The sequence below is a fragment of the Chiroxiphia lanceolata genome, chromosome 9 (genome assembly GCF_009829145.1).
Source record: "Chiroxiphia lanceolata isolate bChiLan1 chromosome 9, bChiLan1.pri, whole genome shotgun sequence".
Taxonomy (NCBI): domain Eukaryota; kingdom Metazoa; phylum Chordata; class Aves; order Passeriformes; family Pipridae; genus Chiroxiphia; species Chiroxiphia lanceolata.
In genome coordinates, this window is record NC_045645.1 from 22,096,977 (window position 1) to 22,113,739 (window position 16,763).

Genomic DNA, 16,763 nt, shown 5'->3' on the forward strand with positions numbered 1-16,763 from the left:
ATACCTCTCACCTGCCAAATAAGCAAATACATGACTGGTGGCATGTAGTTCTTTTCTGTCCTATTAAACATTGCAGGTAAAAGGACAGACATCATAAAGAATTTTAAATGGATTAAATGGTCAGCTGCAGATTAATTTTTACTGTGTAATTTTCTAAGTATAAGCTTTGTCCAGGATGGGTGTGGAAGGTTTCTGCCATACAACACTGGCCTACCAAATAGGTCTCTCATCTGCCCTGTGAGCAATCTGAGCCGCATTGTGCACGGTCTCTTTTTGAAAAAGATATAATTCATAAACCTCTCCCTTTCCCTTAGCTCCAGAAAATGTCTGAATCGGTTTCCTAGATGGTGATATGTACACATGGCATAGTGGAAATACAGACAAAACACTTGCAGCACTGCATACGTTTCAAAAACTCTGTTCTTCATCGCCCTAATATATTAAAGTGGAGTCTGATGGAAAACAAAGATGCTTTCCTGTGTGGTGCAGGGGGCCACTGTGACAACTGAGGCCAAGAGAGGAGAAGGCATGCAAGAAACATTTCAGGCTTAGGTCCAAAATACAGAGATTTCTAGTTTATTGTGAGGACAGAAGAGCACTGTGCACTTGTATTTCTAGCTGTTGGCACTCTAACTATACCCAGCTAGTCAGAAGGATCAGTTATAGCTAGAGCTCAGTTTGAAAGGAGATTTCAAGCAGATTAAAAATTCCTGATCATTACAAGCTCCTAAATTAAGTGAAACTCTCTGAAAGATTGGTTTCTTTCTGGATCCTGGAGAATTCTTTAATTATGATCAGAGAATAAAGTTATTTTGGATTCTAATTTAGAAACACATATGTGGGATTTATGCTAGCATTCCTAATGTCCAAAATTACAGAACCGCCAACAGTTTGTCAAGAAAAACACTCACTCTGGACTTATTTAAAATAAAGAAAAACAATTTAAAAATCTGTTTGGGACAGCAGCCCTGTCTCTCTGAGTAGAAATGTTTTGCAATCCTAAGAGCTCAAATGTAACTGTAAAACGACCTGCACTGTGTGCAAGAAATGTGAAGTTTTTCTGAGATGCCTCCTTCTATTTCCCCAAACTAATTAGCAAGTGCAGCCTTCCAGGGCCTTACAACAAGGCATAGGCTTTCTTGCTTTTTCATGCAAATGCAGTGGTAGGAGTGGACCTTACATCAGAGCCCCCAAAGCGAGGGCAGGATTGCCCTTTCGGTGTTGGGGTAACAGTAGGATCCCTTCTAGAACTTGCTTTCTGCTGTGTGCTGCATGAAGCTCTCGGCAATGTTATACGAATGGACAGTACAAATAAACTTCAGCATAGTTACAGCTACTTTCAGGTTTGTTTCACCTGAGCAAGGTCATGTTGGCCTGTCTTTCTGTGTAGCATCAACTGCTGATTCGACCTGCAGGAAACCAAAGGGAAAAAAGTTTTTCTGCGTGGGATATACACTTGTTTTCAAAAGAGCTGTTGTATAAAAACCCCCTATGCTTTCTGGGTTGCTTGAGTTGCCCGAGGCAGATCTGTCATTGTTGGTAATACATTAAGCACAATACATCAGCATGCCAGAGAAAAAGATTTCCCAGGATTGGCTATGCCCTTTGTAGAGCAGTAAGCAAGAATGACTAAGGTATAAAAGGGCATACTGTGGTGAAGCTTTTATGTGAGTGAGGACTGCAAGGGCAGAGAAGACACATAAAACTAATGCCTTCTGCAAGCCATGAAGAAATTAGCAGGAAGTATAGATGGGAAATCAAAGGCATCAAAGGCAAGTATAGAGAACAGTCACACATCCAAAAAATCACCTGGACAACACAGCTGTCTGAGTGATCCAGAAGTAAGAATCTTTTTTTCATGTGATAGCCCAGCTGGCTGAAGAGATGGGGTTAGTTTGGCATCCATGGGCTCCCTCCTGCTGGCAATCAGAAGAGTTTATTGCAGAATAATCTGAGCAGTATCTTGAATCTTGAAACCCAGTTACGCCCAGTTAAACCACAGTGGTTCAATGTTCAGGGACTATAAGTGAAAAAAAAGGGCAGAGTCAATTTGCAGGAAGCACACGTCCTGTGACAGATGACCAAGTTATCTTTAAACTAATGTATAAACTGGTTTCTTTGCAAATCAGCAGAATGCAATACCTCGCTCTGCCTCTGCAGGTGTACTCTGTGTACTTGCACTTTCTATCTGATCTGATTTCCTCTGCTCTGTCCCCTGTTGCACTCTGTGGACCTTCTTAAGTTTGCAAAGAATCTTCAAATTTACAAAATTGTCCCTGATATAATCGATACTGTAGTGGTACTTTTTGATGACACTGTTTGTAAGCCCAAATATCCCACAGTTCTTGCCAGCTTTTCACGACTGAGATGAATGTATTTGATAAAAAGAAACAAACAAACTAACCAACCTCCAAGAAAATGAAAATCAGGCCTTTTCATACTGTTCTTTGCTTCAAGGGACACAGAAGAACTGGAAAAGCATTAAGATGATAGTGGACTTTTGCATTGCCTATAATTATTCTGTTAGCAGCAGACTGGTGGTTCAGTAAACCAAAGACATGAGGATACAAACCTTTGCATGGGCAAATATGCCCAGATTCTTAGAATTTATAAAGTTTGCACTAGCAGTTATGACAATCTATTTAACTAGTCCATTTTGGAAGGCTGACCAGAATGCCTTTATATAACTTTTTGCAGGCAGGAAAACTTCACTTATTTGGGCGTAATCAGCACATCACTTTCTCCTTTTCACATCTCTTACATCTCTACAAAATGACTTGTCCCACAATCATGCTAGTCAAATTTTCAAAGCATGTGATTGCTTAGGTCTTCAATAAAGCTATATCCCCTCAATGATTCCTCCACCTCAGTGGGGTGTACATGACAGGGTGTTTTGAAGTGCACCCTGACAGCCAAGTTTTCGTAAAACCATTTTAAAGGGGAAAAATTGCTAAAACGTATAGTTCTTGGCTAAGGGGAGTGCCACCCCTTTGCTTCACTAACTACTCAATTTAAGGGTGTAGGGGCTGCTAGGGCAACCAGTGCCATCCATAAAATCCTGCCTGAAAGCATCTGTAAAATGCTAATCTGCATTTTACAAAGCAGCTGCAAAAAGGACCAGATCAGCAAGCCATTAGTGTATCTAGCACATAATTTTCTTAGATTTCTCTACAGGATTAAAGGTTTTCTTCTGGTCATTTTTCCTGGCAGTATAGAGAAAAGAATGTCATTTTTGTTAAAGAATGTCTTTTGTTAAAGAAATACTCCCTTTTGATTGATGGAAGGAGTTTGCTTATGGAATTGAAGCAAAGGACATGATTTGCTTAGTAATAACTTACATGGAAGTTTTTAGAAAAAATAAAGGATTGTCTTTGGCTTCATATTCTTAAATAGCATCAAACAAAAGTAAATGAAATAATAATAATTCTCATAATAATACTTATAATACTCATCATCGTCCTTGTCCTCCTACCCTACCGAAGGCTTGGAAAAGAGACAATTGCGGTTGCACATTATGCCAAAGACTTCTCCCTGCTTCAGTTCTGATGACCTGTTTTCCTCTGTTTCTGCCCTCAACATTCGAATGACATGGTTCACTGCAGGTAGCCCCTGAAAGGCCTTCAAAGGAGTGCACGGCTGCGCACGGGGAATGCAGCTCAAAGCTCTCTGACTTACTCACGTCACCAGGACAGATACAGAGGGAGAACACTCTCTCTGACATGGCATTTCCTTTGCCACATCCTTTGTCGCTGTGTGATGGGCAGGAATAGCAGAAGCTGACAGTGTGATGATTTCAAGCTTTAAAACTTAACTCTGCAGAGGCAGCTTCCAACAGGTGACTGAAATGAAGAAAGAATGGGTTTTTTTTCATATTGATAAATCCAGCTGAATTGTGAGCATTCCTGAAAGTGTGCAACGCTCTGATAAGAGCTTTATCAAGCATGTATTACATCAACTGGCTGCTACACCAGCCCTCTAATCAGCTGGTTTTCCTAGCAACAGTACCCAGACAATAAGCTCACATCTATCCAGGAAGCACTTCACTGTCAGTGGAGATGCTGTTACAGTAATTCGTGCTTGAGATCAGGTGCAAAGAAGGACAACCAGACCTCAGGTTTAAATATGCACAGATGCTGAGAGAACTGTGGATCTTTTAAAAATCCTGTTCAGTTCAAACTTCAGTTCTGCCCATCTGAGAGTGCCTCTGTATTCAGGGGAAAGAAATGTATTTAATAAGTTGATGGGGGAGTCAGTAGAAATTTCTCTTAACAATTAAACACTGACTTGTGGGAAATGTAATTTTCAGATGTGTTTTTAATACAACATGTAATTAAGTTTTAACAAGGTTTATTCAGCTCTATAAGGACTTTGCAGAAAAGGTTTAGTGAGAATGTAAAAGACAGAACTCTTGATCTAGAAAAGAGGAAAAGGCCCATGAATATAGTTTCTTTTGTCACAATGAGATTGAGTTTGCAATTTCTCGGATTAAGCTGGGACAGACTTTGATAGTCTGTCTCTCAAAGATCCAAGAATACTGAGAGACTTCAAGCATTCAGATTTTCATCACTGGCAGTATTAAAATCCTGACTAAGACTATTCTTTGGCTTGTAGTCATATGATTAAGGACTAATTCCACTTAGGAAATGCAATATCTTGATTTAAAGGGAATTAATTCTGACCATCAAAAGTGATAGGAGAATATGTCTCACACTGCAAATAAAAACCAGCCTGCCCATGGAATAGTAACATACACTGCTATATGTGCACCTCCTCTGAAAGAAATCTGATGGTTTTTCCTGAAGCTATTCTGGGATAATTGTATCTTTGTCCATTATAAATTCACATAGATTTTTATAAGCAAAGCAAGGGTCCAAATGGCACCATTAGAAATAATCCTTTAAGAGATTTCCAACGATATGTCATGCTCAACTTCAACTAAACACTCTACAGGAATTTTATTTTTCCTCATAACCAACAATAGATCCCTGTAAGTGTAAAGTAAGTCATACACAATCAAATATGCTGGCATAAAAGTAGTCATGCTCTCACTCATATAAAAAGTAAATAAATCATGCCAATAAAGACATGCCAGCATGTAAGAATAAACTTTTTGTTTTAAAGCACATATAACCACAGAACATTTTATAAACTTTTAAATTCATTAAGACTCAGGCCTTGGCTGTTTGGAAGGCTTTCTCATTTGCCTCTACATGAGGTGAATTCTGCATTTTCATGCATAGAGTCTACAAAATATTGAAAAAGCTCAGTTTACTTGAAACTGGGTCCTATTCTTATTGAGTTGTCGTTGAAAGAGAATAGAAATAAATTTGCCCTGGTCTGTTGTTTCCTTGTAACACTGTAGTTAGCACTAGGGAAGACTTGTTTTTCCACCTTCATCCTGTGCTTTTTTTTTTTATCATCTTGGGCTCACTCCAGAAGGGTAGGGGACTTTCAGAAGTTTCCTGGAATGCTGCACCATGACTTATCACGGACTTGGAGAAGGTAGTGGCTAATGTGTTTTCGCTTACCTTTTTTCAGCTAAAGAGTATTAAAACATTTCATTACACTAGAAAGCTGTCAGATGAAATGTATATGAGAGCTGTTACAGTGGAAGTGTCACGAAAATTATCGTATAGGAATATCTGAGGAGCCCATCTAAAGCAATATTGTCTTTCCCAATGCAGTCAGCCACAAACATTTTGAAAAGGAGATGGGCAGTAATCCGGATATGGCCCAAAAATGAGCAAAAATTTTGGATCCATGCACTGAGATACAAGACAGAAAGATGCTCCTGCACCTTAAATTCAACTGAACAAAATGCAAGTTTAAGCTGTCTCTCTTACAGTTAAACTCTGTTATCTGATCCATTCTGCAAAGGCACCCGACATACCAAGCCTAAAAGCACATTACTGGGATCTAACTGGATTATACCTGCCAGGAATGGACTTACACTTCCCATGTAATAAAAACTACTTGTATCAAAGTATCAGAAAAAGTTTGTACATCATATAGTACCAAAATGGATTTGCCAAATCATCTGAAGGAGGATTAATAGTAGAAAAAGGTGAATGTATTGCCTTTGGTACAGAGTTCATTATCTTACAAGCTAAGCAACAGTTGTTTCATAAAATCAAACAAACCCCATGGCTGATTCCTCTAATTTTTTGCCATCTGCATCACTTTGGAATATTCACATAAAAATGACATATTTGAAAAATTGTGCTTTTTTTTTTTTTAACAGAAACATTTAATTCTCATTCACTGTGTGCTGTGAACGAAAACTTCAACACTTCTGAGAAATTAAAAAAGAAAGTGGTGAGCACATAAGGTTCTTGCTACATCTGTTAGGGAGTAGAAAAAAAATCAAAGAACCCCAGAAATGTGGGGAAAGGGATAAGAAAACTGGAGGAAAAGGCTGTATCCCAGGGAAAGGTATGCGACTGAGTCACAAGTACTTACTCTCAAAAAAGCTCAGAGTGCATTATAATGACAGAGTAAGTAAAGTATGGGCTATACCTTCCTAGTAAAAAATTTCAGAAAACTCCAATGAATTTTTTTCCTCCTGAAATAACTTTTTTTCAGGTTCCCTAGGCAAAGAGAATGATCTGAGCTAACATATTTCACTACCTCTGAGAGTATAACACACTGTGTACCCTGCAGTGCATTAAGAGTATCTGGTATCCAACTGATACGAAGCAACTCATATTTCTCAGAGGATAGAACCCCATGGCTCAGTTGTGAGATTCCAGATTAAAAGATTTACAGAACATATAATCAGTATAATACTCTCTTACCTAGATTCTAGGGCTTCCTCCATGCCTTCAATGATAGTATTTCTGTCTCTGGTGTTAATTGATAGCATGTTTTTTACTGGTTGGAGCTGTGAAAATTTCTTGTTGTGCTGTTTGGCAAAGACACATCTTAGATATTTTAGAAAACAGTAATATATGGTCGCTTCATAAGGGATATGTTGATTTATTCATTTAAGTTTTGTAGCATGTCTGTGTCTAATGGTCTCTTACTTTGACACATGAAGCTATAAAAAGACTTACTGGGGCTCTGGAGCATTTATTTTCTGCCTGGGTATTCTTTGCAGTGCTAAAATCTGATCTTATGTTAATCCACCTTGTGAGCTTTTCTGAAATAATCTAACCCAGTTGGTTTTGACCTTTTTCAATTTGCAAGCCTCTAAATGTTTTTCAGGTAGATTATGAACCCTGTCTGCACTTGAAATTAAGATAATGGGTAATAGCATTGTTTTTCTTTGTTACTTTTCAGGGATTGCTTGGAAATGGTCCCTTTGCAGTGGTTGCAGGCCAGAGGTTCAAAACCACATGTAATTTTATGGCCAAAGTCTCAGCTAGAGTAACTTGGCATAATTCTGCTGATTTCAAAGGAAAAATCCTTTGATAGCATCAGTTAGAAAAATGGTTAGTTTATTGTACATTACCTGAGGAACTTCCCCTGGCTTTAGTCCTCCTCTTAGATTTCACTGTGAATAAGATTGAGCTCCACTTCAGTGTAATTATATCTCCTTTGGGAAATATTTCTTACTTACTACCCAGACTAGAACACATCAAAAAGCCCAAGAGGAATCTTAAAAAAAATTTACATGGGAAATCTCATCAGAAAATTCTTAAAATTTTATTTTATACTTAGTCTCAGATGTATCCTATATGTCTAATTTTTAAGATGGCTCTTCAGTCTGATAGTATCTTTTATCTCAGTGGCACAGTATATAACACGTGCACAACTCTAATATAAGTTATAGAGTTAATAACATAAATTTACTTGGCTTCTCTGATCAAGCAGTTCTACTGTTAAACTCTTGAGCAAGGTATCAGTGTCTTTGAACAGAGTTATGCAGATTTACACCACCTGATCTTATGCCCAATTATATGTTTGAGGTTCTTCAGGAGTGAATGCAAAGGAAATAATATTCCTCTTTCTTCTGGAAAAGAAAAGCTCAAATAGAGAGGTAGATATTAAGAAAAGTAGCAACCAGGTCTGAAATGTTAATAAGTAGATAACTTTTCTGAAGATATTCACATCTAAAAGACAAGAAAATATCTGAAAAATTAGAGAAAAATTTAAAATTGTCTTTTATGCTGTTACTCACTTTGGCCTAGCTCACTTTGCAGCTCCATCACATGACAACGAATAACTAAAGAAAACTATTATTATGCAAACCACTCCAGCACAAAAGGGTATTACATATCTCATACAAAAGGGGATTTCTTTAAAAAGCACAGCACATTCAGTGTTTAGGGTTTGCAGTTGAAATTCATGGCCTCGCTTGCCAATATTATCATGCAGCTGGGTATTATGCTATTGCTTTACTCTGAGGGGAAAAAAATCACAATAAACATATTCAAATGGCTTCGTATTAAACTGTTGTATTCTTTTATGTTGCAATATCAGTTTTGATGATTTTTGGCATCTCTTCTCTAGCACAAAGGCCACAATAAAGACTAGCCACAGAGAATCTGATTGCAAACAGAAAATGTCAAATGATGCTTTTGATTGAAAAAAACATCACTGGAAAATGGTTGTTAGGCATTATTTCAGTGTTGAGAACTATAGGATTAATAATAATTTTTCTCTTATTTAAAAGCTATGAGACAGAAGTCCATCTCTCTGTAGAGAAAGCTTCTGACAGAATCTCTTCTATTTGTTCTGTAAAACAGGGGTTTATTATTTTAATTTCAATTCAAATTAATTTTTTATCTTTCCATAAATTCCTGTTTAAATAAAAACAAAATTAGTTGACCCCAAACAGTCCCAATCAGTAAAATATTAAATGTAGTTTCAGAAATCTTTTTTAAAAAAATCTTTTAAAAGAGTCAGGCATCATTATCCCCATTTTATTGAAAAGAAGAGTTGTTTACAGATACTTGAAGGAGTTCAAGGTGTGAAGCAGATCTTTGCGCTGCCACAGCTACTGTAACACCATGTGGAAAGTTTGCATTGCTCCAATGATTTTGATGCCTGATAAATTTTCTCTGCTCTAAGACTATTAGGAGATGAGCCATCCTGGCAGTTTTGTTTATTGGCTTTAGTGGAATGTAAAAGTATATATCTGTCCACAGTGGCTCAGAATACTCCTGAGGAAATGCTGGTTTGCTAAGCTTTGTTGCTCTCCTTTCACTGTGCCATTTATGGGATTAGGAGAGCAGGAATTTTGTCCAAGAGGGGAACCGTTTGGAAAGCTGTGTTTCCATTCAGAGGGGAATTCTGACACAATGAAATATGTTTTCTTTCACCGAGGAAAAGGTCTGAAACATCATAACTTACAGTAACAAAAGTGTATCCTAAACATTTGAGTCCAAGCAACTGAAAGGATTCATTTGATTGTTCAAACGATATAATTCTGTATGAACAGTGAAACTGTGTAATTTGTGGTAGCCTGATATGAATTGTACCTTTACCAGTCTCTCAAAATTAACTTTCCTTTTGAATTCACAAAAACATTTCATTACTTTAATACTGTTCTGAAAAAAGAAATAACGTTGGAAAGTAAGGCTTGACTTTGTACTAGTGGCACTCAGGCAAGTGGTAATACTGAGCACTTTGTACAAGTGGCACTTTTAGGAGCTCAGAGAAAATGTCTATAGGAGCATAATTGCCTCTTTTCTCTTTATGGATTACTGAGCCATCTCCAAAATATTTATCAAACAATCACTTTCAGGATTAGTATTTTTGTTATGATACAACATTTTCCTCCTCATGCTCAATATTCACAGTTCACTTTACTTAAATATTGTCCCATCCACATTCCATGAAGGAGGGATAGGAAGGAACAGACCTACCGTGCTTCCTCTGCCCTGGGCACCGCTTTATATGGGACAAGTTTTGAACATGTGACATTGGCAATGCTGTGTAGAACATCCTCTTGGACTAGCTGGATAGTGCCTGGATACAAACCTTGTACAGATTCTAGTTTGTTCATGTTTCTATTTAAGTATGATATGTTTTTTCCTCATGGAAACTTTTTAATTTTTTTTAAATTCTTGGCTTTTCTGGAATAATCAGAAAAACAATACAAAATTAAGAAAATGCACTAAAGGAGACATACTAATTGCTGGCTGTTATTAGTTAGTAATTGTAAGCCCACCCACACACATAGGCTCAATTACTAGCAATTTACTTGCATGAATTCAATAGAAGAAGATAAATTTCAAAATACCTCAATCATTATTATTCTAATTGACACATGAATTTGTCTGTTGTCACTGCTTCCAAAAACTTAATTTTTCTTAAACTGTGAAGAGGCAGAGTAGGATCCTATTACTTAGATTGATATGGAACCGAAAACCTAACAAAAACCCTGTAGCCAATAAACAAAATAGTCTTCATTGCCTATGTTTTGCTTTCAGCCTCCCAAATGAGTTGCTCTGATTTACTTGTCTGTAGCAAAGGAGAGGATTTATTGCTCTGTTTTCAAGCATTCTTCAGTTCCAATGACAGGAAGCCATTCCGGCCCTATGTCAGAGTCGTGTGATGACTTCCTAGGGAATTAAGTCACATGAGCTTAATGGCATTAGGAATTCTTGATATCCCTGGTAGAAGCTGAGGAGTGAGCTTCTCACGCTGCATTGGAACACTTGCACTTCTGCCTGATGGAGTCTCATGGTAAGGCTACATGCTCCTGCTGCTTCCCTTTAAAACAGATCTGTCTGACATATATTTTTGCCTCAAAATACAATTCAAAAACTTCTTCAGATCTTCTAGACCGTGTTACTAATACAATTCTTGTGTATTCTCTGTAAGTTCTGCTGAAATGTGAGGGTCAAGTATCACAAAATAGTGTTTGCAATTGCAGCATCACAATCTAAAATTGACCATAAGCTTAAACCAGGGCAAATAAGTGAACTATGTGGTTTTTTCTTCACTTAAACCATCAGCATGGTTTTAAAACAGCATTATCTAAAAAAATAACAATGTTATTAATCACTTCTTACAAGACCTTTAGAGGTTCTCCCTTTTCCTGTTCATAAATCCTTAGTCTTTGCATTAAATTTTTCTCAGACAGGAAAACAGTAACAATTGATTTACATGGACAAAATCAACTTTTCTCAGTTTTCAGTCCAGCTTCCTCTGAGATCCCATTGACCCCCAAAGTTCAAATTCTTCCAAGCAAGTTTTCTTTGGGATTAATAGCCTTCAGCATCAAATCATTGAGTGCTATAGCCATTGCCAGTGCTATAAGTAAGGCTTCAGCATTTCCACATAAACTTATTTTCAGAGCTTTATAGCTTGGCTACAAAAATACAGTTTTGTGCTGAAACTTGCTAAAAAAAGCTCAGTCTGGGAGAGATTTTAGTTTTTATTTTGAGAAATCTGCACAACTCTGTGGGTGTTTTCAGGCTGAAATTCTGACCAAGACTGTGACTTGCTATCTACATCGTACTGGTGCCTTGGAGAAATCCTAGCCTGGCTTTCTAAAAGTGCAGATCCACTCTGAATAAATTATGGAAGGGCAATCTAAAAGGGTGTTTTAAAAATGGTTATTCCATATGTTGAAGATTTTCAAATTGGATCTAGTACTGCATCTCTGAAAGACAGTCTAATCACTTGAACACTACAGTATTTTTCAGAAGATTTTAGCCAGTCAGCCTAACGTGAGGCCAAATGTGCTGCAGTAACAGAGGGGTCTGAAGGTTTCTGTTTGCATCCTCATGTAGAGTAACTGAGGAGCCTGCTGGTCCTTCAGCAGCTGGAAAGGCTGGTGGTTTGGGGGATGAAAACCTTGTATACAGGAGACTCAAGAAAACCCGAAGTGAGGAGTTTGGGGAAACTTTGGGCTCCTGCCTTTTCAGGAGCCATGACAGTTCTCTGTTGGCTGGGGATGACTGCCAGGAGGGACAGGTGAGGGAGGGGAGGAGGGAGACACCTTTTTCCCCAGCATCTTGAAACAAAATGTTCACCATAATTAGAGATGCTTAGACCAAAACCAGCAGAAGTACTTACATGCTCTGTTTTGTACAAGCCCCTTCAGAAGAGATTTGGAGGCACAATCTGGAGAGAAAGATGACAAAGAGATGCCAGAGAGTTTCCAGTTTCCTCTGTTGGTAATTCCTGTAAAGGGATGACTTGGTCCCGAGTCATTGCCACTGGAGATGGGAATACAAACATTACACAACATGCAAACATGTTCAAGGCTACAGGCTACAAAGATGATTTGCTCATCTAAGATGGTGACCCAGTGCAATACAGGGGTTCCCATGACTACTCATTCATTCCACAACAGAAATTTGAGCAAACCAGAGGCAATATCCTGCTCCCAACTCTCCCCAAATTGTTCACCAAAACTAAAACATCAGTCTTTCCACACAAGTACAGGACAATTTCTAATGCTTGTATCCAGCAGCAGGACCACTATTTCACTTAGCTGATATAAATAGTATCTTACCAACCACTCGACATATGAAGGAAAAGGCCAATACACCCTCTGGACCATCCCCTTATTTCAGACATGTCAGTGACTACCACAGTCACTCCTGCAGTCCAGACTCATCATCCTTAAATTCATTCTGTGTTTTCAAGCAGAAATACATTGGTGCCCAACAACAGCAGGACAACATTCTTTGAAGAATGAGGCACTGGTAACTACGCAGAATTGATGGTGACACATCTGAGTAGGAAATACCAGCCTTCATATCTCTGGGAGGGCTCCATTTGGAGCTGATCCAGAAATCTCTTCTGGGAGTAGCTCGTTATAACTAGGCAAATTCAGTCCAAAGTCTGAAACTTCTTTTGAAGGCATAATGGCAGGGGAACCTCACAGACAGGATTACAAGGGAAATAAGGAGGTAGCTTTGCACGTCTAAAGAAGCTCTTTCCAAATGTGAGGAATGGCATGGGATAAAGCTTCAAACTGAGTGACTGAAAATCTAAGGAGTAGATGAAGGAGGCTGGCATCATGGGCTAATCAGTGAAAGAAGTGATTTCTTGATCCTGAATGAGAGATGATAGGTAGGATGAGGTGAAGGCTTTGAAAGTGAAGACAAGCTGCTTATATCCGATAGAAGAAGGGTGTTACATTTGACAGTCAAAGTGATGGGCTAGGCAAATGATCTCTGCAGTGCTATGTATAGAACCATGCTGCAAAATTACATTTTTCAAAAAGCAGAGGGATGGCTATTGAAGTAACCAAGAGAGATTGGTGATTACATATATATATACATATTAATTTTTGCATAATAATAATCACTAAATTCTATAACTCAACTCCATAGTAAGTTCTATAACTCACTTCCATAAGATAATATTTAATTATTTTTTTGAGAGTTGTACTGAAGGATGTTGCATGGGAAAGTGGACATTCTTTTGAATATTTCTAATAAGATTGTTTTGTGCCAGCGTTTTCATTGTAATATTCTTTTAAAATATCTAGTTTTATAAAAGAACAAACTGCATACCTAACTAACAAATCCTTTTTACATGCACTTTTTTTGGTTTTGGCTAAATCTTTTCATCTCAATACAGTACCTGAGGTCATTCATTGCTCATATCCATGGCAATTACATAATGTCTTAGCTGGTGGTCTTGGTTTATTTCTCTCTGGGCTCTGGTAGCAGGATAGAGGTTGCTCATTACAACGTGGAGACGACTCTGAAAAGTCAGTGTGCTGGATAACACAGACATCAAGTCGCTAAACACGCCACACCTCCTAGACATACAGATTTAACAGCACTTCTCCACTTCATTTGGAACAGTATTGCATAGTGGTTCTGGCTGTAATACATAAGAAATTAATTTTATTCCCTATTGTAGCATATCTTTCATTTCCCCCATGCAGAGACTGACTGCTGCATACACATTCTTCCAGGGCAAGGCTTTTCCTATTAATAGATAACTTGGCTTCACACGCCGAGATGAACGAACAAGGTTTCGAGCGCCTGCCTAATTTAAGCAGACCATATGTCATAAGCTATAGTATCCTGTTAGAAGGGAATAAAACAAAGCAAGATTGAGAGGAAAAATAGCTTCCTACCATTAACTGACCTCTCAGACTCAAATTTTCAAAGATGTTTATTTAACCGTGCTAGGAATTATTTACTTATTCTGTGCATCATGTGAAGTTATGCATATTTCTAATGTATTCTTGATGGGGGTGCCATCTCAGAAAAAGAACTTCTGAGCATTACCACAAGACAAAAAATAACATAGTGATCCTGATTTTTTTTTTCCTGGAACTGCCTTCAAATTGTGGCCAGCTTCACATTTTTCTGCTTTGGCTTTCCAGCCTCTAAAAACTCCAATATAGTTGTTTACTGTTTATTTAGTGTCCTGTGAAGGTAGATATTACAAACTTTCCTTTGCTAATGTTAAAATACACTGGTGGATGAATGTCTTTTTTAAAGCAAATTATATTAATTACTATTACTGTTTAACCAGCCCATCTCAGCTGCACAGTTCAAAGAAATTTGCTCTTTCAGACTCTTAGAGTGGTTATATAATCACCATTCCTCACAAATATTTGAATCATTAGAGTTAGCAATCATATTTTCCTGGCAAGTTGTCCACTGCTGGGTGCAAACAGAGTTAGAGAACTAAAAAATGTAAAAATCAGCATTTCCATTTGCTTCCTCCCACTCATCCCATGCATTTGTACTGTATTTTTTCTTTCTTTGCTTTGTCTTTCTCTAAATATCTCTAGAAAAGTACCGTTGCCAGATCATTTCATTCAGTTTAGGTTATAGACAAGACCGTAGTCAGCTGACAGGTATACCTGTTGCACTTTCTTTGTTTATTAGAATGTACCATTCCATACTTCCAGTATGAGTCCAACTTCCATTCCCCTTATGATCCAAATGGGCAGTCATGGATTTGTGTTGGTATGGAAAATAGAAAAGGAAGACATGTCTTAGCTCTCCTAATTTACAATTTACTTGGTTTTTTTTTTTACACTACTTGTGACAAAAACAGCAGGATGAAAGATTTACTGTGTCAAATGAAAGAGAAAAATGTTTGGAGGAAAATATTGGTTGGGACTGAAGAGAAATTTCGTGTGCATATTTTAACCAGTGATCACTTGGCTGCCTTATGAATCTGTGATGCTGAGTATTGCCTGCAGTTCAGATATTCAAAAAGCAGAAATTAATAAAATCAAACTAATAAAAGCCCCACAGAGGGAGAAAAATATCTTTACAATCACTTATTCACATTTTCAAATACTATAGACACTCCTCATCTTTCTTTTCTACTTCATTTAGTTAGTAAGACAGACTGAAAGGTGATGTCCGAAGTGAAAAGAGACCAACAGCTAAGGGACCAGGGAATCAGGCTGATTTTAATCAACAGTAAAAGTTTTGCAATACAAAGCTCTATGATGTGGCACACTGTCCTAGAGAAAACATTCCATGGCCCCAGCCCTAAAACCCCTTTGTGCTTTATGCCTGTGGGAGATGTCCATGAGGACCAAACCTATGTCTGTGGGAACCCATGTCTAAGAGGAAGAAGAAAATTCAAAACATCACCTTTGACTGCAAATTAGACAGATCTGTCAATTCTGCCGTATTTCAAGCTAATACATCACCCTACTGCAACTATCTGTAAATTTCTCATCATTTGGCTGTTTGGCAACCCACCAAAAGGTAGACCCACCCTATATTCCAGAGCAGGACTGAGGTCCAGAACTCTGATACTTCTCAGGCACATATGTATAGGTTCATCTGCATCTGTGCCATGATTCCTGTCCATTTGGCCACGCTGTCCTTAGTTTTTGCAAAAGGGAAGCTGGATATCTTGGAATTCCAGTTTTAAAATGTCAAGAAGTAGAATTTTTATGTTTTGTCTTTTACTTAGACTAGTAGAGATGTAATTTAAGGAACCATATTGGCACATGTCATTGGAGTCCAGCAAATGAGGGCCTGGAGTTGCACTGCTGAAATGCTTCAGCTTGCTCAATGCAAAAGAAAAACTGAAAAGTGAGGCTTTGACTGACTGTGTGTTCCCTTTGAAGAAAGAATTATGATTGTTGGCAGAGGAAGGAAGGAACTAGGACAAAACAAGGGAAGGAAGAAGTTGTTTTTTATTTTCTGTCAGCCAGCTCCTTAATTTTTGCTGCCAATATTATAAGTCTAATTTACAAGATAAACATGAATCTATTTATATGTTATTTAAAATTAAATTACAGAAAATGACATGTTTTTTTAAAAATCTTTCAGTATTCAGAGATGGGAAAATGAGGTAAATAAACATATGAGGCAAAGGTCATTTTGATGTCAACAGAAAATAGCCCCAGTCAGAAAGAAGAAACTCTCTGTTCATCTAATATATTTTTAACTCAGTACATGTTTCATTCATTTTTAATGTAATTTCTTTATACAGAGATATAGTCAGTGATATAAAGTACTTAGGTCTACAAGTTAGGTGTTTCAATCTCTAAATATTTAAACATCCCAAAAACTGTATCCTTGAAAATCAAGAGTGAAGGGTCCCCACCCCTTGTCTTCAGTAATTTGTTTTGGATCTAACTTGGGCCACAAGATGTCAAAATAGAAGAGTTATCCTGAGAAATTTGTTAATTGCCCCTATTTTTTAATGTAACATCTCAAGATTCATCATGATAGTAAAGGGTTGATGTTATGAGCTAAGTTGTGAGGACCTTTTCTGCAGCAACATTTACTGTCCCAGCTATTAGGAAAATATTTTGAATATATCAGTATAGTTTTCTAATGCCCAGCTGAAAGATATGCATACTTGTTTAATCAATAAAAGAGAAATTAGACAGGGACACTCCACTACAAAACGTAAGC

The 16,763-nt window shown here is 37.6% G+C and overlaps 1 long non-coding RNA gene across 1 annotated transcript; it reads right to left on the bottom strand.

The window, feature by feature from the left end:
- Nucleotides 1–1,859: 1,859 nt before the first annotated feature.
- LOC116791304 lies at nucleotides 1,860–15,060 on the bottom strand. The gene is made up of 4 exons (XR_004358684.1): nucleotides 14,735–15,060; nucleotides 13,422–13,737; nucleotides 11,971–12,018; nucleotides 1,860–2,020 (listed from the first exon to the last, which is right to left on the bottom strand). It is a non-coding gene; the product is annotated as an uncharacterized LOC116791304 (long non-coding RNA).
- Between the last annotated feature and the right edge of the window lie 1,703 nt (nucleotides 15,061–16,763).